The sequence below is a fragment of the Delphinapterus leucas genome, chromosome 12 (genome assembly GCF_059928025.1).
Source record: "Delphinapterus leucas isolate spDelLeu-1000000601 "Yukka" chromosome 12, BTC_Dleu_Yukka2, whole genome shotgun sequence".
In the NCBI taxonomy this organism is placed as follows: domain Eukaryota; kingdom Metazoa; phylum Chordata; class Mammalia; order Artiodactyla; family Monodontidae; genus Delphinapterus; species Delphinapterus leucas.
Genome location: NC_143140.1, coordinates 50,485,496 through 50,510,505, shown reverse-complemented (window position 1 = coordinate 50,510,505; position 25,010 = coordinate 50,485,496). Strand labels below are relative to the sequence as shown.

General features: G+C 36.5%; 1 long non-coding RNA gene across 2 annotated transcripts in view; it reads left to right on the top strand.

Moving 5' to 3' along the window:
* Positions 1 to 25,010, top strand: part of LOC149747883 (uncharacterized) — a 904,363-nt gene that overhangs the window by 484,068 nt on the left and 395,285 nt on the right. The window contains exon 1 of one of the 2 annotated variants that reach the window (XR_016395105.1): positions 1 to 25,010. This exon is cut by the window's left edge and continues 5,982 nt beyond it; it is cut by the window's right edge and continues 14,572 nt beyond it. The exons of the other annotated variant lie outside the window; for it this stretch is intronic. This is a non-coding gene — a long non-coding RNA (uncharacterized LOC149747883). 2 annotated transcript variants of the gene reach the window in all.

Sequence of the window (25,010 nt, the reverse complement as noted above, 5' to 3'; positions counted from 1 at the left end):
CAACAACTGGCTATGCCTAGACTATTTCAAATGTTTTAAAAAGATAATAAATTTTTCATATAATTGAGTTTGTTTCCTAAGTATATGCCTACTATAGTTATTTGCTACAAAAATTTTGCTGTAATATTGATTTGTTATGATGTTCCAAGGAGTTGGATCTATTTTGAGGATTTATCACAGCACTGAATCCAGCTTCAAGACAGGCAGAAATAAAGCAAGAGAGAAATTGCTGAGTTAACCTGCTCCCCTCCTTTCATGTATCTTCTTCATCTTAACTTCTCAAGAACAGAGCCTATGCGTCACGTCTTTTCTCCTGGCACTTTGTACCCAATGGGTGATACATTAATGAAAAAGTTATAGGTGAATTTTTCTGAGGATAACTACTCAGAGTAGGATCCTAAGTGAAGGACAATTAGGAGAGAAATTGGTGATGGGTTGATCTGGGGAGTATATTCTCTGAGTCTCAATGTTGCAGGTAGAGGAGACATGAAGGATCTGGAGCAGGGCCTGTTTGTGACTCTCAGCATATGTGCTAGAATGTAGGTGAAGAGAGAGGCTCCATCAACAAATCTCATCAACTTCACAAGTAATATGGAGCTAGCCCTGGCTTATGCTGAAAATAAAAGGGCTAATAAATAAGACACATTTTCTTTGGTGCTGCCAAACCACAGAAACTAGAGGAGTATTATATGGTGATAATTGTCCTAGGATTAAATATAAAATCCACTTAGAACCCTCTAGACTGAAAGCCCCAGTGAATTATAATTGGCTGTTATAATTGGCTCCGAGCGTAATTGGCAGATGCACATGGCAAGGGAAGCTTCCAGTTTGCAATGGTTCCTTGGGGAATGTCTTTCTAGTTTGAAGTCCCCGAAAAGAGATCACTTCATTTCTACTAACACCCGAGTAGGGGACAATCAGGTGTGATTTGGGGGTTACTAGAAAAGCAGAATTATTGGTTGGCCAAAAAGTTCCTTTGGTTTTTAAGTAGAAATAAAAGACACGATCTCTTCCATTCCACATTATTGTACAGTATCCACTTTTCATCGCCCATCACAATTTATTTTAAAAACGGACGGAACATTTTCGTTACGTTTAAGTAGAGAATTGCGTGCGGTCAAGAAGGTTTTTTTGGCTTAACTTATGTGGAACCCAAACATCAAAGCAATTAATGTAACCAAGCTGGTGCAAATGGTTTTCAACGCTTAATTTGGATATTTTGAGTATGTTAGCTATCTCCCGCGTGGTATAACGTTGATTGTTCTCAGTTAATGTATCGACTTGATCGCTTTCAACTTCAGATGGTCTACCTGACCACGGAGCATCGTCCAGTGAGAAATCTCCAGCACAAAACTTCGCAAACCACTTTTGACACATTCAATCAGTCACAGCACCTCCATACACTGCACAAATCTTTTTTATGTGTTTTAGTTGCGTTTTTACCTTTCTTGAAATAATAAAGCATAATACGCTGAAAATGTTGCTTTTTTTCTTCCATCTTCAATATTAAAATGGCTACACAAAAATTCACCAATTTTGATACGTTTTTTTAAATGCACTCTGACATGACAGCTGTCACAATACAATCTAACAGAATTGTTTCGAATGAAGTTAAAGACAGCTAAGTGCTATTAGAACCCTCTTATGGCAAAAACAGAATGAGCTTTTTGGCCAACCCAATATCAAGCACCCATCAACCACAGGAAAAATCAGACATTGCCCTAGAAACTGAAGCCAGAGAGAACACATTCCTGCCTATCGCACGGTGTTCAGTGGAAATAAATCCTGGGCTGTTCTGCCAATCAAGAGGGGGCACACTTTCCCCTGTTGAGGGATGACATGCTACAATTTTAACTAACTTAGCACTGGTAAAAAATGATGGATTACAAAATCATACACATAGTGGCATCTAGGGTATCTAAATTCCATTCCTTAAGCTGCAATAGGATGTGTGTTGGGGGCGCGGGGTAGTACGTGATCTCAATTTTAATTTCCCTGTTATAATTACATGACTGCAGTAAAAGGCTGGTCAAATTTTCTAAGTGCAGGCTGTCTTAGCATCACAACTGGGGAGAATTTAGGATGCTGCCTGGTAATAATAAAAACTAAGACAGATTGAACACTATCTATGTGCCAGGCACCCTGATAACCACTTTACTTGTATTTTGTGGTTTGCTACTCACAATAGCCTTATGAGGAAATCTAGAGAAGTTGAATAACATAACCAAGGTAGCACACAGGTTGGGGGACTTTGAACCCGTATCTGTCTGACTGTAAAACTCAGTCTGCTCTTGATTGTGATGCCATGATGACATTTTTCTCTTCTTAGTCACCGTTGCCATTGGCATACAAGCAGGGCAATTTAGTTTGATAAATGTGCCTGTTAGCGAATAAGAACATTCACATTGGCCCATATCTACTTCACGAAAATCCTATGAGGATGAATTAGGTTGAGTCAAATTTTAAGTTTTCCAGGAAATGCAAAAAAAAAAAGTAGGAGAAATATGACTGTTGTCTTGAGTTTCCCTATTAGCCTCCACCCCCATGCCCTGTTGGATACTGAGTGGAGCTCATGAATGCTGGAACAGTAACCATTTCTTATAGCATTCCCTTTCAAAGTCCATAATATAAATGGCAAAAGGTATAAAATTTCCATAATTTTGCATTAGGAGGAGAGGAAAATTGCATTAGGGGAAGAAAGATTGATGGTACTGACCTGTGAGAGTTGCCATTAATTTGTCATCTACAAGGGCCTAGCTCTCTGCTAAGTATTATCCATTGACTCTCACATTTAATCCCTGCTATCACACTATAGGGTGGTATTATTGTTTCAGTGTCACCGCTGATTAAACTGAGGTGCAGAGAGGAAAAGTGACATACCCAAGTCATGCCCCAGCAGTTCCACTCAAGAAAGCAGGCTCCTCCCCATGTGCAACACGGTCTCTGCTTAATCAGGGTGATCAAACTGATATGAATGGAACGTGGCTTTTAGGGGTGAAGATGAGAGCTGGAGAAGACTCCTAATTAAAGATATAAATGTAATCCTTCAAAAAGTCCTGTGTTGTATGAGTGTGTCTCGTGTTTGGTAATTACAATCGTTGCTTTTGTTGTGGCCATCCATTTACAATGCTTGGTGTCAGTTTATCTCTTGTAAAAATAAAATACAGTGTGTGTGTGTGAGTTGTGAGCAAAAAAAAAAAAAAAAGAGTTTGTTTGTATAAGGTTTACAATTTAAGTATAAATTAGAACAATTTAAATCAGGGGACCTAATTACCGCTCCTTACCATACAAAGAAATGAAATCGGTTAAAAGTTAAAAAGAAATTATTGTTTCCAGACCTATGTAGTATATGGAGCAGAAAGAACAAATGAAATAGTAACTTTACATATTATTATAAAACCTAAGAATAAAAAGGAAATAGCCCCCGCCCCAAAAAAGTCCTGTGTTAAAAGGGAAAAGAAAAACAAATGAATTTATCGGTAATATATTGAATTAATTTCTTCATCATCTAACTTAATAAGAACCACAGTTATTTCAGAAGCTGGGGAAGCAGACAAAGGACTATCCACAAGGAAGTCCAGTGAAGCAGTTCCTAGTAGAAAAACAGCAGCCCTTGGGTTACTGGGTGAGTGACCAAGGTTAGACCCTGGGCTTAATTAACTAAGGAAGAAAGGAAACAAATATCTTGAAAAGGACCCTGCCCTCCCTTCCTAGCTGGTGTGTGTAGTAGACTCAATGTTTTTCTCTTCTTTCTTTTTTCAACAGACCCCTCAATCTTTTAATTTCTTTTCTTTCATTCCTAAAGGCTGCCTTGCCATTTTGACCTATTCGTAATGATACGGATTTGACAGAGAAATGGTAGTTTTTCAAAAAGCAAAACCCCTTTTTTTTACCATTGTTATGGTTTCTACATTTATTGATTCATGTAACAGCTATTTATTAAGCCCCTATTGTATGCCACCCTGTCCTCTGAGAACTAGGAATATCAAAGTGAACAAGAAAAAATTCCTGCCCATGTGGAGCATATGTCTAACGGGGAAGACAGGAAATACAATGCGAATCAAAGGCAGAGCTCCAGACAGGGGCAGGGCTATGAAGGAAATAAAACCCATCTCTGTGGAGAAGAAGTCTGAGCAGACTGCACGTTGTGTGGAATCAGATCATGTAGCGAGCTGGGGAAAGGTGTTCCAGGCAGAAGGCACATCCTGGGTGTAACACAAGGCAGGAATGAACCTGATGAGTTCTCTGAATAACAAGATCAGGGTACTTGTTACGTTATATTATGATTATTTACTTACTGTCTGCCTAAGTAGGATGTTAGGACATACTTCTTGTTCATTTTTTATTCTTAGGGACTAGCACAGAGTTTGGAATGTGCTTGACACCCAGCATCTATTTAATAAATGAATGAGTCGACATGAAGAAGCTGTTGACAGGAAGTATTGTTAGCTACATAAAGGTGAAATGAATAATCTTCCCCAACGCTCAGCGTGTTTACTGATATATACTACATTTTCAACATTTTTTTAGTCATTTTTGTTCAGCATGTTAAAATGATGATAAATGTGTCTGTGCTCACTAAGACAACATTCTGACAACGATTTTGTTATATATTTTTATTTATTAGGTAAACTTAAGGTGTTACATTCACTTTATTTAGAGGCATTATTAAGAACCATATTAGGATCATTTAGGTTTCCGAATAAAAATTGTCTAGAGTTTACATTCTAGGAATAGTTTGAATGAAATGACCCTGTGAAAATGAATCTTTATATTTGATCAAATTTTTATTGTGGTATTCTGAAATTAAATTTAAAAGTATTTTGGCATTAAGTACCACTAAAATGAATTATAACATTAAATTCTGAAAGTGTGCATCTTAAAACTTCAGTACTCAATTTTGACTTCATTAGTGTATTTGGAAGTGCTAGCACTCTCTAGAAAGATGATGAAACAAATTTAGAGGATATGAAAACTTACAGTGGTTTACACTCTACTGTTTGGGATTTTGAAAGTAGTTGGGTTTGGCCTGACTGCTTTGTGTGCTGACAGCTTCCATATGGAAACACAAATATTCATATTTCCAGAGCCTCAGCAACACTGCTGTTACATCACTAAAAACCAAAAATAAAAATTCTACCAGAAGTGAGCAGATCTCCGTGAGAAAAAATTGTTGGTTAGTGACAGACTGAAATATTTGTTTGTTTCTGCTTTTGTCTTTGTGATACTAAGACTGGCCACCTTGTCAAATACCCAGCAACCCATGTAAGTCTGCGGTTTTGGTTTTAAGTCAACTTAATTATTTTCCTCCTGTTTTCTAAGCTGGCTTTGGCAAATGCACACTGAAGTCTTTGCTGTATATGAGCCTCCCATATTTCACAAAGCCTGACAGCATAGACATCTGTAACCATCCTTCCCACGGGGAGCTTTTTCTTCTAGAGCAAGGACCCAAAAGAGGAATCTGCTTCAAATTCCCACCCTCATCTCTCCTTACTCTCTTAGCAGAGACTGACAATAAGGAGGGAGCCAATCACAAGGATAACATTTCTACTCTAAACAGATTCAAATCTTAAAGGAGAGAGACTCGTTTAAAACATTAATACCATTTTTTCTGTTTTTTTTTTCTTAAGCTTTCTCTTTCCTGTCTTAAAAAAAATATGGATATCAATAAGACTGAATTTCAGTGAAAATCTGTTACTGTAGAAGGCCAGCTAGATGACCAAGACCCAAATGGGTTTTTAGAAACCCTTTAGATAGATCTTGTGCTAATAAGCCCCTTAGAGAGCATCCTCAATTAGAGGTAAGTTCTGTTACTGTACTTAAGTCCTGTATTGTTTCCACGCCTCTACATGCAGAACTTTAAGCTTCTGAATTCCTCGGGGCCTTGGACTTTATTTTTATCTATTGTACAATGTAGTACACGGAGGACTCATTATTTTTTACAGGCTTCCACTGCTGGTAATTATTTTAGTGGTTTTATAGATAAAGGTGCAGGAACACAATTCTCTTTAGAGATAAAAATTACCTTTTCATATTCCAAAATCACTGGAGAGATTGATTTGTATTATTTGTTTTTTGGTATTTGATTGCAGTCTAACAGCTCAGGGGTCATGAAAACAAAACAAAACATTGTCTTCATTGGTAGTAATTTGAAAGGAAAATTTCACATTTATGCTACATTTTTGCAGAACCAAATAAGCTAGAAAGCAAAAAGTCATAAAATAAGCTTGATAAACCTTCCTGCTGATGCGAAGTGAACATTGGTCACTTGGCAGTTGGATAAAAATTCAACTCACAAAACAGCATTTGGGCTGCAATCAATGCTTATGAAAATCACGTGCAGTTTGTGCAAATCCTGCAGGATTTGGCAGCGCTGGGAGTCAGCTGTGATTCCTGAGCATAATAAATGCATTGGTTTGAGTTCTCCTGTCTGTTGTATGTGAGGTTTGTCTGGAGCTCATTCAGATTCAAGATGCACTTTAAGATAGAATTAAGAGGGGAACTGAAGGAAAGAAGAAACTCTTCCATTTGAAATGCTTTTATTGGAGTATGGCCCTACTAGGTGATTGCTCCACTGGACATAGGTCATTTTCAGAAATGAAAATAACATTGCTTGCCTCGGTTCAGATTTCATCCACAGAAACTACTACATTCTTATCAGACTCGGCTTCAGCAGCAGATGAAATCTTAGTCCTTTATGGAAGGGGAATCATCTGGCCTCCTATTTCTAAAATAGACTAGAGATTACTCATTTACTTCTCTGCAGTTATAGCCATCTGATCCTTTGAAATTGTGGAAGGGTGAGATAATGACATGACTGTAACAGAAATCCATATTGAAGAGCCCAGTATTTTAAAATCCCCCATGTTCACACGCCAAAGGGTTACTTATGAGCTGATGCACATCACTGATAACCGTCGAATATGGTTATCAACTTGGTGTCTGGACAAAGAGTGAAAACAGGAGATAACATTCTATTATTAATTCCTAGGCTCTGAATATAGGAGAGACTATGAAAACATACCTAACATCCCTAGTAATCTTTTCAATAGAACATACACAACTGCAGTGGAGCACCCCCTACAGAGTCCTTTCTAGTCAGATGAAAAGGTCATTATTTTTTACAGATGGGACTTTGGAAAATTCAAGGCAAATCGGCCAGATTATAGCACGAAGCTCTGAAGAAATGCTCTGAGAAATGGTACTGTTCCTCCTCTGTTTTTTCTGCTCCCACCTTCTCATCTCTTTTGCTTTTCAATAGCAAAGCCCTAGCATGGTGAAGTGGAGGTTGATGAAAATATGTCCAAAGGCCAGAACTTAAGTATTCTGTTCAATCTGAATACTCCTCTTCTAAAGGAGGTATAAAATGTAATTCCAGACCCATCATTTAAACGTTTTTTAAATTTAACGTGTTGATGAGTAAGAAAACACTGGATTAGGATATAGGACACTAAGGTTCAATATAGTCTCTGCTGTATACTCACCACTAAACTTTCTATCTAGCCTGAGCTTTGGTTTCTTCTTCGAAAACTGGAGATATCTGTTAGCCTCACGTTAAGAAGTTGTTAGGTGAATCAATACAATCTACGTATCTTGTGAATTGTAAAGTACTATATAAATGCATTTTATTATTATTGTCTGTATCTAATCAATAAACAAGCGAACATTTATCACATGATTCAGGAATATTAAACTTCCTTTGTACTTTTATCCTTTACTTCCTGAAAGACTTATACTAACTCTTCCTTTTCCACTTCAATTTTATCCTTTCGTGAGAGTTTTTTTTTTTCTCAAATGCTTAACCCTGTAAAGATCATGTAACTTTAAAAAATTGTTTTAGTCCTTTTGTACTTCATTATTTGGCATTTGACTAAACATTGCCGTGCATTATTCAAAAGGTTCTTTGGTCAGAAATGCAGTTTTCTTCAATAGTTGTGTAAATTCTCAATGACTTCATTTCTATTCTGCTGATATGATACATATGGACATAGAATAGTACTGGGCAAATTTGCCTTCTTTGTCAGGGTAGTTTGCCATACGTGTGGATACTGTGATCTAGAATCCTGTGTTTTGATCTCCACGCTGTGCTTCATATGCTACTTTTGGTTCACTATGGCCCAGATATCTCTCCTCCTTGGTTAACCATATCCTTAGTCACCTTGTGTGTACCTCTAGGACTTTGACTCTTTTAACTTAGTCAACTAAAATGGACTTCAATAACTCTTTCATGGTGTGTAAGCAAAACATACTGGAATAACAGGAAAGTTACTTGTGAGTGGGGAGTAGCTTATATAGGAAGAAAGACAAGAATGTCTGCCCTTATTTTTACTCAGATTTATGCAGTAAAATTTTTTTGGAAGAGGGGGATGGTCTTCAGTTACAAAAAAATTATACAGTTGTCAAAGCCAAAAATAGATAAATAAATAGAGCCCTGTGTCCATTAAGCAGCAAAGTGCTACATGTATAGCAATATTAGAGGAAAAATGCTCTGAGAGGATTTTGCTGCATTTGTCAGTGTTGCAGTCATGTCTCTTTCCAATGAGTGTGGTGTGGTTGCCCAGAGGTCTATATTCAGATGGTTCCCTGGAAATTTAAAAATATTGAACTGAAATTACCATTTTTCAGCAGGATTCCCAGGCACAAATTCTGTTATTGCCATCTAGCAGCCGGTGTCCCTGTTCAAGCTTCTGTCTAAATTTGCAAACATCATACAGTTGTCTCCTTTGGTAATAATAGAGCCTCAATGTGTTGAAAAGAGATGGCACTTAATAACACACATTCCAAGGCATAGTAACTTAGGCAATGAAAACCCTGCTTTAACAGACACCATTGTAATGCGAGCTGCATGGTGGGATACCTATAATAATCAGAATAGATTTAATATACATATTTATGCCAACTGTAAAAAGGTTGCAGACAACAGCGGGAGAGGCAATGTGTTACAAGGGTGAAACACTGAAATAGGGAACAAAACATATTCTTAACATATTTAGCCACAGTTTTGTTTCCTAAAAGAAGATCTAACACTATGAGTCTATCAACAGAATCAGCTATTTGTTTTGAATTCTAGTGTGTTTGTGTTATGAACCATGAAAGAATTATCCTTATTCAAACTAAATTAAATTTCAAAACATAAATATGGTCAAGTATGTAAAACCCCATTCCAACTGTTTAACTTTCTTGACCAAATAGATTCAATTTATGTTTTCTTTTTAATCTTATCATAAGAACTGTTCAAGACAATACTCCTATCACTTAAGTAAAATCCATCTAATCTTTGAACATTATTGCATTGGATGTACAAGGATGTGAATTTTGATGGTGGGGAATTTCCTGATAACACTGTAGTACCACCAACAATGCAGTTTTGCCATGCTGAACAAACAACAGGAATATTCAACTGCCTTTAAAAAGCCACAACCTGACTCCTTAGGAGTGCTGAGAACTGGTTTAGTAATTTCTTTATGTTATATGAAACAGGGGTTTGTAGCAATCTCAGACATGTGTACCAAGAAAAGATTTTTGTTAGTAGAGACTTGATATTCATTTAGTAAAATTAGGGTCTTTAAGAGGTCTCCAAAACAAGCTAAATTATAAATAGTTTCTGGTGTGTTTTTTTTTAAATGGAGCAACAGTCTCTTATTATAGCTATAAGAGCTCTAGCTTTGGCTATAGGTAGCTCTTTATATCTTTTAAATCTTTGTAATGCTCATGTCCCTGTGTACTCCAGTTATGAGCCGTAGGAATTCCATTTAAAGTCCAAATAACACTAATCCATATTCTCTCCCTTCAAATCACAAAAAATGTCCAGTCAACTACAATGTGATATATGGTAATCCTCAGCAGTGCTCATATGTTTTACAAATCAACACTGGTGCCATTGTCATTCCACCAAGCTATGTGGGCCACACTCCTTCTTCTCCAAAGCTTTGAAGTCATATTTTGCTGTTTTCCAAGACAGTTACCTGTCCATCCCATATTGCTTTGCCCCAAATGTAGGTACAAATCCTTCCTCAATTTTCTGAAGCATGGTTAACTGCAGGATATAATATATTTTTAACAGATTTATTGAGATATAATTTGTATATCTTAAAATTCATCAATATATTATTAAAAAAAATTTTTTTTTATTTTTGGCCATGCCACGCAGCTTTCAGGATCTTAGTTCCTGGATGAGGGATTGAACCCAGGCCACAGCAGTGAAAATGCCGAGTCCTAACCACTGGATCGCTAGGGAATTCCCCAAATTTATCCATTTTAATTGTACAATTCAATAAATTTTAGTATGTTTATAGAGTTGTACAGCCATTACCACAATTTAATTTTAGAACATTTTCATCATCCTAAAAAGAAAACTTCTGCCCATTTACAGATATTTCCCATCTACACCCCAGCCCTAAACAACGCAAATCTGCTTTAGGTCTCTCTATATTTTCCTTTTCTGGACATTTTATATAAATGGAATTATATAATATGTCTTTCTGAGTCTGATTTCTTAGCATAATATCTTTAAGATTTATCCAGGTTATAGCATCTATCAGTATTTCATTCCTTTTAACTGCTGAATATTATTCCACTGTAGTGTACACTACATTTTGTTATTTGTTCACAGGCTGTAACACTTTAAATCTTCACTGAAGGGGGACTTCTGCTTGTGCCATGTCAGAATAATAGTACCAAACTTGCCTCCCCGATAGGAAAACAGGACAAAATATAAGAAACTACTACTACTGTTTTCAGATCTTGGACAGTAGGACTGTGATACCTGTGAGAAAAGAAACTAATGAGGTAAGGTCTGTGATGGCCCTGGTTTTCTATCTGGAAGCACTTTTCAGACTGTGGCCAGGTTAGGGGAACTTAAACTCAGGACAACAGTCTCGCTGAGCTGAACAGATAGAGTTCATAGAAAAGGGAGCTAAGGTGTTGGAATTTACAGGAAGGAGTACTGGAAAGAAGACTAGGCAGAAGAAGAGCTACAGTAATATTTCTAAAGTCTCTGAATATTTTGCTAAAGAGTAGGCATGGAAATCCTATGAGGAAAGGCAAAAAAGTACCTGAGAGCTGTAACTGGAACATTTCTCAGTGCTCATACAAATCTGGGAGATGTTTAAATTTTACCAACCAAACTTGAAGAAACTCACTAAACACCTTATATATGCAGTAAAGACTCAAAAAAGGCCGTGCCTGAGGAATAGGGCTAAACTAGTCCTCATATAAAGGCAATTCTGGATCATCCCTAACAAAGCTTATGAACAAGCCTTGAAAGGATCAGTATGACCTGAAAATATATCAACTGCTAGCCCAACAAAATTCAGCAGTCTTTAAGGGAATGTAACTGAATCTAAACACTCAGCAATGTAGTTAGCAATGATAAGCATCCATTTAGTAATTACTAGACACATAAAGAAGGAGAAAAATGTGGTTCTTAACCAAAAAAATCAGGAGGTAGAAAAAGAACTAGGAATGTAAAATGTGAGGAAATTCATAAACAGGAACTTTAAAACAATTATTAGAAATATGCTCAATTTAGAGAAAATTCTAAAATAATGAGGAAAAATAGAAAGTGTAAACAAAAAATTAATGGATCCTCTAAGGATGAAAATAGAGTACCAGTAAATAAAGTTTGATGGGTGGACTAAATAACAAATTAGACACTGCAGAAGAAATTATTGCTGAATTCAAGGCATAGCAATAGAAAGTATACAACTGAAGCACAGAGATTAAAAAACACTAAAAAAAATAGCTATAGTGACCTGTGGGACAATATTAAAAGTGTCTAATAGTTGTAGAGCTGCAATTTTTCCAGAAGGAGAGCAGAAACATTAAAAAAAAAAAGTTGTCAAAAAATTTCTTCAATAAAAATTTTAAGCCATAGATCAAAGAAGTTTAATAAAGCCCAAGAGGGATAATTATAAAAAAAACAGACCAAGGTATACAGTAATTAAATTATTGGAAACCAGTAATTAAAAAGAAAGCCTCAAAGGTAGCCGTAGAAGACACATGACTTACAAAGAAGAAAAAAAAGTAATATCTTTGTAAAAAAAGAAAGAGTTGAAAGATATAGTCTGATATCTGGGAAGGAACATTGCAAGCCAGAATACAATAGAACAATATTTCTAAAGTTGTAGGAAGGAAAAATGTCAACCTAGAATTCTGTAGCCAGCAAAAATATCTTTCAAAGTAGAAAAAAAAAATATAAAGATACTTTCAGGAAAGCAAAAGTCAGAATTTGCCACTGCAATATCTGTACTCCAAGAAAAATTCTTCAGATGGAAGAAGTGACATCAAGTGGAAACTTGGAACTACAAAGAGACTGAAAAGTGCCCCTAAATGGTAAATATATGAATAAATGTAAAATAGTTTTTCTCATTTAAAAATATATTTAAAAGAAAACTGTTTAATGCAGTAGCAGTGGATTTGGAGTTTCACAGCCTGGTTAGAAGCATAATGTATGAGAAGACTATCAAAAAGGATGGGAGAGGATATAAAGTTCTGATATCTACAGTAATAAAATATAATGTGAAAGTAGAGTGTGAAAAGTTAAAGATATATATATATATATATATAATATATATATGAAACAAACCCCAAAGCAATCACAAGTCAATCAATCAAAGGTGTATGCTAATAAGCCAATAATGGAAATAAAATGGAATACTAAAAATTGCTCAATTAACCAAAAGAAGGCAGGGAAAGAAGAAAAGGGGGACAAAGAGCAGAGGAAGCAAATAACAAACATCTTGCAAGATAGTGGACGTAAATCCAGCCATATTAATAATTACATCAGATGTAAATGGTCTAACCACTTAAATTAAAAGGTGTAGCTTATCAAAATGGATAAAGAAACAAGACCCAATTTTATGCTGTCTATAAGAAACCCACTTTCAATATAAAGACACAGATAAGTTAAAAGAATGAGCGAATGTATACCATACAAATACTAATCAAAAGAAAAGTAGAATTACTATATTGATATTAGACAAAGACTTCAGAACAAGAAATATTTATTTCCCATAATAAAGAAAAAATTTAATGATAAAAGGGAATTCATCAAAAAGCATAACTATCCTAAATATGTATGCACCTAATAACAGAGTTTCAAAATTCAGGTAGCAAAACTTACATAGTTGAAAGGAAAAATAGACAAATCCATTATTATTGTTGATTCTTGTTGGAGATTTTCACACTCTTCTCTCAGTAATTAATAAAATAATAAACTGAAAATCAGTAAAAATATAGTGAACAATACTATCAACCAACTTGACTTAATTGACCTTTCTAGAACACCAAACAGCATAGTTCACATTTTTTTCCAGTTCTCAAGTAAATTTTACTGGGGTAGAACATATCCTGAAATTTTACTGAAACAATATCCTGGAACATAAAACAAGTCTCAATAAATTCAAAATATCTGAAAACATAGAAAATATGTTCTCTAATAATAGTGTAGTTAAATAGAAATTAATCAACACTCTTCTAAGTAATCTATAAGTGAAAGAGAAGATAATGAGGGAGATTTAAAAGATTTTGAAATTAATGATAATGAAAATATAAGATATCAAAATATTTGGGACAAAGCTAAAGCAATACTTAAAAAGAAATTTATAGGTTTACTTGTTTGTCATGCTCACATTAGAAAAAGAAGACAGATCTGAAAATCTACCTCAAGAAACTAGAAAAAGAAGAGCAAATTAAATGCAAATTTCATTTATATTTAAAAAATTAAATGAAATAAAAGCCAAGCAAAAAATCAAAGAAATAGAAAGTGGAAAATAATAATAGCAATTAAATTCAAAAGCGTGTTATTTGAAAGATCAATAAAAATAGACATCTAGCTAGTCTCAGAGAGAAAGAGAGAGAAAGGGAGGGAGAAAGATAAATTACTGCATATATTACAAGGATAATAAAGAAATATTATGAATAATATGCCAATACATTTGATAGTGTACATGAAATTAACAAATGCCTCTAAAGGTACAAATTACAAAAATAAACTCAAGAAGAAATCAAAAATCTAAAACTTTTAATTTGTTTTTAAAAATATTTCCATATAGAGCTTGAGGAATAGGTGACTTTACTGCTGAATTCTTTCGTCTATTAAAGGAAAAAATAGCAATTGTATACAAACTTTTTTTTTTTTTTAAGAAAGTAAAAGAGGGATAATACCTCCTAACTATTTGAAGCTAGCATTTCTCTGATGCCAAGATCAGACCTACACATTATGGGAAAGCAAACTATAAACTAATATTTCTCAGAAACACAGAAGAAAAAGTTCTTGATAGTAATAAGTTAAATTCAGCAACATGTAAAAATAATAATAAATGATGACAACGTATGGTTTGTCTCTAGGTTATAAGGTTGATTTAACATTTGAAAACCACTCTGTTTAATTTACATATTAACAGAATGAAGTTGAAAAACCATACGATTATCTCAATAGATAAAAAAAACATCTGACAAAATCCATTTCCCATTCATGATAAAATTTCTATACAAGCTAGGAATAGAGTGAAACGTCCTTATTCTAAAAAAGGACACTTAAAAAACTGTCAGCTAACAACATATTTAATGATGAAAACCTGAATGCCTTCTCCTAGAATTGGGACCAAGGCAAGGATGTTCACTCTCACAACTTCTATTCAGCATTATACTAGTATTACTAGCCAGCACAATAAAGTAAGAAAAATAAAAGACCTACAGTTTGGAAAAGAAAAAAGTTATGCTGTCTTTATTCCCAAACAAAATGATCATGTAATACAGAGACTTCTAAGGAATGTACAGAAAATCTATTAAAATTAATAAGGGAATTTAGCAACGTCTCAACACCCAAGGTCAATACAGCAAACACAAAAACTACTGGATTTCTATATATTGCCAGTGAACAATCAGAAAATAAAATTTAAAGTATTTCATTTATAATAACATCAAAAACGTGACATGTTGAAAGATAAGTTTAATAAAGCAAGTGATAAACCTGTACACTGAAAACTACACAACATTGCTGAGAGAAATTAATGAGAACGGAGAGATAAATATCATGTTCATGGTTTGGCAGACTCAATATTTTTAAGATGTTAATTCTCCTTAAGCTCATCTATAGATTTAACACAATTGCAGTCAAAATTCCAGCAAGATTTTCTTTTTTTGTTTTAGAAATTGACAAACTGATTCTAAAATTTATTTGAAATTGCATTGCAAACCACTTTGCTATGTGGTCTCTGATCTTTCCTAAACTTGCACCATGCCAAAGAGTTACTACAGTCAAAGGAAATCTCTGTGCCCTAAGCACAGCCACCCTCAATTAGATATTAACCAGGCAGCAATCCTCTGATGGAATTAATCCACATGAATAGTGAAAGACAGAGATTCATAAGGATGCCAGCTATATTTACATTTCATAATAAGATGAACTGGTGGAATTTTGAGAATGTAACAGATTAAGGTAAAAATCTGGTGGTGTGCATATGATGTATTTGTCCAGGGACACGTCACCATCTATTCAGGGCATTGCAAGTTGAGAATACACCACAAAGGCCACCTCTTCCTACATTTCACAGGAAGTTTGCTTTCTCCTGAGACTACAGATGCCCCAGAAGCTCAAAAACATTTTTTTTTCACAATGCCTTCCTTGGCACTAAGGGGCTATTTCTGAGGACTGTGAGATGGATGTTTGTAAGAGGAAGAACTGCTTATATTACAAAACTTTTCTACAATATTTTATCATTAGTAACTGTGGTTTCTTTCTCCAGCAACAACCGCTTACAAAAAGGCAGACTTCATTAACATTCCTCAGTCCTGCTGAGTCTCCCCTACAGCTCTCAGCAGTCATTCACATTTCCAAAAAGCTTGAAGGTCAAAATTCTGCCTCTCCATGTGTCAGAATTGCTTCATTACTTCAACTTATATTCAGACCACATCAATCTCCATTTTTGCTGCTGAAACTGAAACCCAGGAAGAACTCACTTTGTTTAGACCAGCCAGGTTGCTAGAGCAATGAATAGTACAAGTCTTCAGTCATTCAGTCAAATTAAACAGGTTTCTGCCTTGAAGAACTAACCAGATGATGCACCAAGATACGATTATGGGCATGACTTAATTATTTAATTTGTGACTCATGATTTATAGTCAACCTAATTCTAAAAGGGATTCTACACAAAATGTGTTAGGAAACTTCTTAAGGGCATGAATATAAATATATTAAATTAGAGGTCAAAGCTCAAAATGGCCCAGTTATTTTAAGTACATTTTAAATTTCAGAATAGTTTTATATTCCTTTAGTTTTTTCTTCTGTGATTTGATGATTTTCTTTAGTGTTACGTTTGTGTTCTTTTCTCTCTAATTTTTGTGTATCTGCTGTAGGTTTTGATTTGTGGTTACCATGGGGTTCATATCTGTCGACGTATAACTATATCCACTTGTTTTAAACTGGTAGTCATTTAAGTTCAAATACATTCTAAAAGAGCTACCATTTTTACTCCCCTCTCCCACATTTTGTTTTGAAATATTTTATATCTTCGTGTTTATCCCTTTACTGTTTATTGTGGTTACACTTAATTTTACAATTTTTTTTTCTTTTAATCATTGCAGTAGCTTATTCAAGTGGTTGATCCACAGCCTTTACTATATATTTGCCTTTACTAGTGGGATTTTTCCTTTCCTGTAGATTCTTACTTATTGTTATAGCCTTTTCTTTTCCACTTAGAGAAGACCCTCTAACATTTCTTTTAGGCTTGGTTTAGCATTGATAAACTCTTTTAGTTTTCGTTTGTCTGAGAAGTTCTTAACTCTCCTTCAATTCTAAATGATAATCTTGCTGGGTTGAGTATCCTAGGTTGCAGGTTTTTCCCTTTCAGCACTTTAAATATATCATGCCACTCCCTTCCGGCCTGCAAAGTTTCTGCAGAAAAATCAGCTGATAGCTTTATGGGGGTTCCTGTTTTTCTCTTGCTGCCTTTAGAATTCTCTTTATCTTTCACTTTTGCCTGTTTGGGTTCACCTTGTTTGGGACCCTCCGTGCTTCCTGTTCCTGTTTCCTTCTTCAGGTTTGAGAAGTTTACAGCCATAATTTTATCAGATACATTTTCAATCTCTTTCTTCTCCTTCTGGAACCCCTGTAATGCGAATATTGGTATGCTTGATAGTGTCCCAGAGGTCCCTTAAACTGTTGTCAGTTTTTTTCTAAATTTGCTTTTCTTTTTGCTGTTCTGATTGGGTGATTTCCATTATTTTATATTCCAGAACACTTACACGTTCTTCTCTATCACCTAGTCTGCTATCCATTCATTCTAGTGTGTTTTTCATTTGCTATTGTACTCTTCAATTCTGACTGGTTCTTTTTATATTTTCTAGTTCCTTGTTAGACTTCTCACTGTGTTCATCTATTCTTTTCCCTAATTCAGTTAGCATTCTTATTACTAACACTTTGAACTCATTATCTAGTAAATTATTTATTTGTTCTGTTAGTTGTTTTCTCAGGGGTTTTCTTTTGTTCTTTTAATTAAAACAAATTCCTCTGTCTTCTCATTTTGCTTAACTTTCTCTCTTTATGAAATTAGGTGAAACAGCTACTTTTCACTGTCTTGAAGGGGTGTCCTTGTGTAGGAGCACTCCTATACAGTCTGTGTGTGCCCATTGGCGGTGGTGGGAGAGCTGTATCTGATATGAGTATGTCACATCTTCCCCCAGGATATGCTGGCAACTATCACCTTGGTAGGAGATGGGACTGGAGATGGAGGGGCTAGAGCCACAGCCAGTTATGAACTAGGGCTTTTCCTCTGCTCAGGAGCCAACATGACCTTATTGGTGGTGAGGTCAGGTCTCAAGTTGCTGGAGCAGAAGCCCTGAGGGTCAGGTCTGAGCTGGCTCCTTTTCCTCTAGCTCTTCCTTCTCCCAGTACTGACACCCTTGCCCCAGAGTGGGCACTTGGTGTGGGTATGGGCTCAGGCTGTGGCAGTCCTGGCCCCAGTCAGAGTCCTGGACCACTCCCAACGTGCTGCCTCTACGAGAGCCAGTAAAAGCTGTCTGAACCCCATTCAGATGCTCTTCTGTGTCGGAGCCCATCTCTCACAGCTGAGCACTCCCCTCTGGCCCAGCAGTCCTCACCCTGGTGTGGATCTACATCACAAAGCAAGCAGGGCCACAGCAGGTGCTTGGCTCAGGCTGAGACAAGCACTGGGGTGATCGCAGGAAACTGGCCAGAGACTCATGCAGTTTCAATCTGCTTTCTCTGCCTGGATTCTGGAGTAAGCAAGCATGTATGTACTCTTCAGAAGTGGAGTCTGGGTTTCTTTTTTTTCTTTTTTTTACATCTTTATTAGAATATAATTGCTTTACAATGGTGTATTAGTTTCTGCTTTATAACAAAGTGAATCAGCTATACATATACATATGTTCCCATATCTCTTCCCTCTTGCGTATTCCTCCCTCTCACCTCCGTATCCCACCCCTTTAGGTGGTCACAAAGCACCGAGCTGATCTCCCTGTGCTATGCGTCTGCTTGCCACTAGCTATCTACCTTACATTTGGTAGTGTATATATGTCCATGCCTCTCTCTCGCTTTGTCACAGCTTACCCTTCCCCCTCCCCATATCCTCAAATCCATTCCCTAGTAGGTCTGTGTCTTTATTCCCATCTTATGCCTAGGATCTTCATGACCTTTTTTTTTTTTTTAGATTCCATATGTATGTGTTAGCATACAGTATTTGTTTTTCTCTTTCTGACTTACTTCACTCTGTATGACAGACTCTAGGTCCATCCACCTCATTACAAATAGCTCAATTTCGTTTCTTTTTATGGCTGAGTAATATTCCATTGTATATATGTGCCACATCTTCTTTATCCATTCATCCGATGATGGACACTTAGGTTGTTTCCATCTCCAGGCTATTGTAAATAGAGCTGCAATGAACATTTTGGTACATGAACCAGTCGGAATGGCCATCATCAAAAAATCTAAAAACAATAAATGCTGGAGAGGGTGTGGAGAAAAGGGAACCCTCTTGCACTGCTGGTGGGAATGTGAATTGGTACAGCCGCTATGGAGAACAGTATGGAGGTTCCTTAAAAAACTACAAATGGAGTCTGGGTTTCTTACAACCCTCCTGTTAGTCCCGCTGGTTTTCTAACCAGCTAGGGGAACTCATCTTGCCAGTGTCAGACCACAGGGCTGGGGCGCCCAATATATGGCTCTAACTGCTCACTCCCCAGGGAGGATCCCCTCCCCTCCCCTCCCCATGTAATCCCCCTCCCCTTCTGTGTCCCCTCCCAGGGGCACAAGTCCCAACCTGGTTGCTTCTCTTCCTTTCCTACCCAATTCCGTGTGTATCTTTCTTACAGCCTTTGTTGTATAAGAATCTTTCTGCCAGCCTCCAGTTAGTTTTCAGTGAAAGTTGCTCCACATGAAGATGTACTTTTAATGTGCTCCTGGGGGGAGGTGAGCTCCATGTCCTCCTACTCTGCCATCTTGATCTGTCCCCCTAAATAGTTTTAGATTTGCAGAAAAATTGTGAAGATAGTACAGTTTCCATGCACCCTGTAACAGTGTCTCTTATGATTAGAATCTAACATTATTAGCATCTAGTGTGGTACATATGTTACAATTAATGAGCCTTATTATTAATTAAAGTCTATACTTTATTCATATTTCCTTAGTTTTTACCTAATGCTCATATTCTGTTCCAGGATCCCATCCAGAATACTATGTTACATTTAACTGCCATGTCTCCCTAAGCTCCTCCAGACTAGGCTATTATAGTTTCTGACTTTGATGACCTGGACAGCTTTGAGGAGTACTAATTAGGTATTTTGTAGAATATATCTCATTTGGGACTTTTCTGATTTTTTTTTTCTTTCATGAACAGACTGGGGTTATGGACTTACTGAGGTAAACTCCCATTTTCATCACATATCAAGGGTACGTGATATCAATATGACCACTACTGACGTGAACCTCTATCATCTGGCTCAGGCAACGTTCATTAGATTTCGCCGCTATCAAGTTACTCCCTGTGGTCACTTTTGGAAGGAGTACACCTTTCCAAACTTTACTCTTTGTAAGGAAGTGATGATGTCCATACTTAAGGGCTGAGGAGTTGTGCTCCACCTGCTTGAGGGCAGAGTGTATACATTTTATTTGGCATCCTGTATAGGAGACTTGTCTCTCCATTCTCATTTATTTGTTCAATCATTTATTTATCTCAGTATGGACTCATGCATATTTATTCATACTTTGGGTTATAATCTGATACTACATTATTTATTTTCCTACTTAAATTATTTCAGCTTTGGCCACTTGGAGTTCTCTCAGTTGTCTCCTGTGTCCCTGGGACATATCCCCATTGTTTTATATTTGATTACTTCCTTACTTTATGGCACTAGAAGATGCTCCAGTCTTGTGTTTTGCCTTCCCCAGTCCTAGAATCTTTCATTTCTCCAAGAACCTCTGGTTCCTTTTATTGGAGAGTATTAGTATAAACCAAGGTCTGGGTGCCGGGAAGACTGTCTAATTTTTGAAATAATAATTTTCTCCATGTGACTGAAAGGATCCTGTACATTTCTGTTTTACCAGTGGATTTCTGGGTCATTTAAAAGTGCTTTGAATATGTCACTTAAAGGAGAGGGTCAGACTAGGTAATATTCTATTGTTTCCATTGAATAATTGATGCAAACAGTGCAACATGGAGTTTAAATGTATGCAGGCTGTAGAAATTTAGAATCGAACAGCACGTTAGAGCAGTACCTCTCAAACTTTAATGTGAATTCTAATTACCTGGGCATCATTTAAAATGCAGTTTCTCATTCAGTGGGTCTGGAGTGGGACCCGAGATTCTGCATTTCTAACAAGTTTCCTGGTGATACCACACTTTTGATAGCAAGATCATAGAGCAAGGGATGGCTTTTTTTTTTTTTTTTTCTGTAAAGGGCCAGATATTTTAGGATTTGTGGGCTATACAGTCTTTGTGACAGCTACTCAACTCCACTGTTGCAGAGTTGTAGATGAAACATAAAGAATAAGTATGGCTGTGTTCTGATTAAGCTTTATGGACACTGACATGTGAATTTAATATAATTTTCACCTGTCACAGAGTATTAAGGTAAAAGCTGTTCTTGACTCTAGGTCCATACAAAACAGGTGGCAGGCCATAGCTGACTGACTGTCTTGAGTGCTTATTCCCAAACCAGGTCACATATCAGTATCTTCAGTAAGGAAGTTTCAGGAACAGTTGTCCAGATTTTATGCCACAGGTGTGCCATGGCCTGTTTACTTTACAAACCTTACAGGTGATTCTGATGCACAGCCAGGTTGGAGAACCACTGCTGCAGAGGGCGTTGCATGACTTCCCTGTCGTAGCCATTTTCTCTCTGCTTGCACACTTCTAGTGAGAGGAAGCTCACCACCTGGCAAGTAGATCATCCCATTTATGGACACATCTAATAATCATGAGAGTGATTTTCCTGCCACTGTGCCTAAATTTATCCCCTTGTACCTTCTAGTTATGAGCTCCCTCTTCCTTCCAAAGCCACGAGGAACACATCTAATCCTGCTTCTATGTAACAGTGCTTCTAAAGTATTTGAAGAAAGCTATCATCACACTTCCTTTAAATCTTAAATCTTCTCTTTTGAAGGATAGGATTTGTATTTCTAGCTTCCTATCACTTAGATCACACTCCTCTGGAACACTTTGCGTTCCTCTTTCCCCTGTCGTTTGTTATACCCAGAACGTGTGAGGTATGCAAAATCCTGGCAGACTGTTGGCTCCATTGTTTTGACATCTCTACTTCCAGTAATGCCACTTAAGATTACATTAGTTCATCTCTTTCTTTTGATGGTCAGTTCACACCACTGATTTATACTGAGCTAGTTACCAGCCAAAATTCCTAAGACATTTTCCATGGGAGTGAAGTTAAGTCAGGTCTCCTTCTTTCTCTACCTATGTAGGGGTGTCCTGAATGCAACTGCTATAATCTACATTTTATCCCTACGAGATTTCACCTTGTATTTTTGGTCTACCACTCTTGCTATTTAAAAAAATTCTTATTTATCATCTGTGATGGGTTGTTGCAGTAATGGCTCCAAGTTTATTTATATTTCTTTTTGTCCCCTGCACTTTGCTAGTCCCTCCTATCCTGACTCAAGGCTTGGCCAGGTAACTTGTTTTAGCCAATGAGACAATAGTAAATGTGACACAGCAGAGACCTGAGAAGTGATTGCAATAGGGGCTTGCATTCTCTTTTGCTGCTCTTTGGAACCATGAGACTACAAAACAAACAAGCTCAAGCTAGCCTGCTGGAGGATGAAAGGTCATGTGGAGCACTGGGGCACTCCATCCCACAGTTAGCTAGTCCAAGGCAACCTGTACTTGATGGTGAACACATGAATGAGCTTCAGTCATGACATATTAAGCTCAGCCCAGGTCAGCGGAACTGCCCAACTGAACCCAGCCTAAACCATTGAACGATAGAACTATGAGCTAATAAATACCTGCTGTTTTAAGCCACAAAGTTTTGGCTGATTTATTTTCTTTTATGTAGCAAAAGCTAATTTATACAGCATCTAATATAGCATAGCATGTATTCTTTTTTTTTTTTAACATCTTTATTGGAGTATAATTGCTTTACAAATGGTGTGTTAGCTTCTGCTGTGGTGTTAGTTTCTGCTGTATAACAAAGTGAATCAGCTATACATATACATTTATCCCCATTTCTCCTCCCTCTTGCATCTCCCTCCCACCCTCCCTATCCCACCCCTCTAGGTGGTCACAAAGCACCGAGCTGATCTCCCTGTGCTATGTGGCTGCTTCCCACTAGCTATCTGTTTTACACTTGGTAGTGTATATATGTCAGTGCTACTCTCTCATTTCGTCCCAGCTTACCCTTCCCCCTCCCCGTGTTCTCAAGTCCATTCTCTACATCTGCGTCTTTATTCCTGCCCTGCCCCTAGGTTCTTCAGAACTGTTTTTTTTTTTTTTTAGATTCCATATATATGTGTTATCATACGGTATTTGTTTTTCTCTTTCTGACTTACTTCACTCTGTATGACAGTCTCTAGGTCCATCCACCTCACTGCAAGTAACTAAATTTTGTTTCTTTTTGTGGCTGAGTAATATTCCATTGTATACACGTGCCGCATCTTCTTTATCCATTCATCTGTCGATGGACACTTAGGTTAGCATAGCATGTATTCTTTCACTTGCACGTCACTCACAAATGTGGTGTTTTCTATATCCAAATTATTGAGCAGATTCTGACCAAATAAAGAACTCTTGAAATATAACTCTAATGTTGACGTTGGCCAAGTCTCTTTGTTCAGCCAGCTTTTAAATATTTTAACTACTTTACGTGCAGCCCACAATTTGCAAAGGAAAAATTTGCATTGGAATAAAAGATGGAATTAGATTGTAATTTTATCTTATTTCTGCCCTCTGATTAGTCTGGAAGATTATGTTCTGTTTTCTTATGTCGCAATATTATTTGTGGTCAGAATGTTTGACATATCTGAAAGTAAATTATGTTCGTAAGAAAAAGTTAAACAAAGCTTTTCTGAGTAGTCAAATTGTTTCACATTATGGAAACCAAAAGAAAGAAACTGTCGGACATTTGAAAAATTCCTTAAAATCTTCTCATATTGATGAATTTTATAAGTTTTGTAAATGCAATGAGAAGGGTTTCTTTTTCTTTTCCTTTTTTTTTTTTCTTCCTTTTGACTCTGTATTTTTGTTTTCCTCCTGAGGCCCCTAACTGTTGCCTTCAATCTGAAATAGAAGTGCTGAAATCTTGAGTGTGAGGGTTGGCGAAAAGAATGAAAAAGACATTTCCTGCATGATTAGTAGCAGGAAATACCAGAAATCTCATCCAAAGTATTCTTTTCCCTACAGATTTTTTGTTCCATATATTATTTTTATTCATGTTTTTAAAAAGCAATATATTATCTGCTTCAGTGCATGTGTTCTGTTCATACTCACCTCAATTACTACATTGAAAAAAAAAGATACAAAACCTTAGAACATCTTTGGAATAACAGAGACAGCAAACAAATGATCTTATAATAAGACAGACTAATGTAGTGGAAAGAACACTCAGTTGGTAATCAGATAATCCTGATAGGATTGTCTCATATACCAGTTACCAGCTCTGTGACATTGGGCATCTGTCAGAATTTTTGTTTCTGTTTATATAACATGAGGATGATAATAGTAATATCTAACTTACTAGATTCTTGTGAGGACTACCTGTGTAAGAGTCTAGTACATTGTAATTAATAAATAATAGCTGTTATAAAACTAATAAGAATAGAAAATATCTAATGAGCACTTATTTTGTATTAGCCCCTGTGCTAAGAGGTTAGCTTGAATGGCATGGTAAGACATGGTGTCAGGAAGCAAGTCTTTTTCTATTCTTATTAGTTCTATTCTTATTAGTCCTCACAGAATGTCTGCAGGGTGTATATTTTGTTGTCCACCACATGTAGCTTCCATTCCTGGCCCAAGAGGGCTGCTTGGAACTAAATTATAGCATCTCTGCTCATAATAGCAACTAAAAATGGATATATATTTTCTCCCCATTAAGAACACTTTCATCTTCCTCATGTGGCAACATTTAGCTATAAAAGAGGCTGGAAAATGTGGGCTTTATTCTGAGCAACGATGTGCCCAGTTAAAAATTAAAAATTCTATAATGAGAGGAGAATGGATATTGGGGGGATAAACTAAAATTCTCTGTTATAGATGTCTAATATATGTATTCTTCAGTGCATTGGTGTGAATGTGTTTTTCAAATACATAATTTCATGTTAGTAGGTGAGGTGGAAGCAAAAGTAAGGAGGAGTACCACTAAAACATTATACCCAATTCCAAGTTTTGCCTAGGGCTAGCACAGAGGAGATATCTGATTAGAAAGTGATTTTCTTGGCAGCCTGAATGTTAACACACTCTAGTTCTTCCTCCCTTCCTTCTTCCCTCTCTCTCCCTTCCTTCCTTCCTTCCTTCCTTCCAGGTCAGGAAAAGAATTAATTT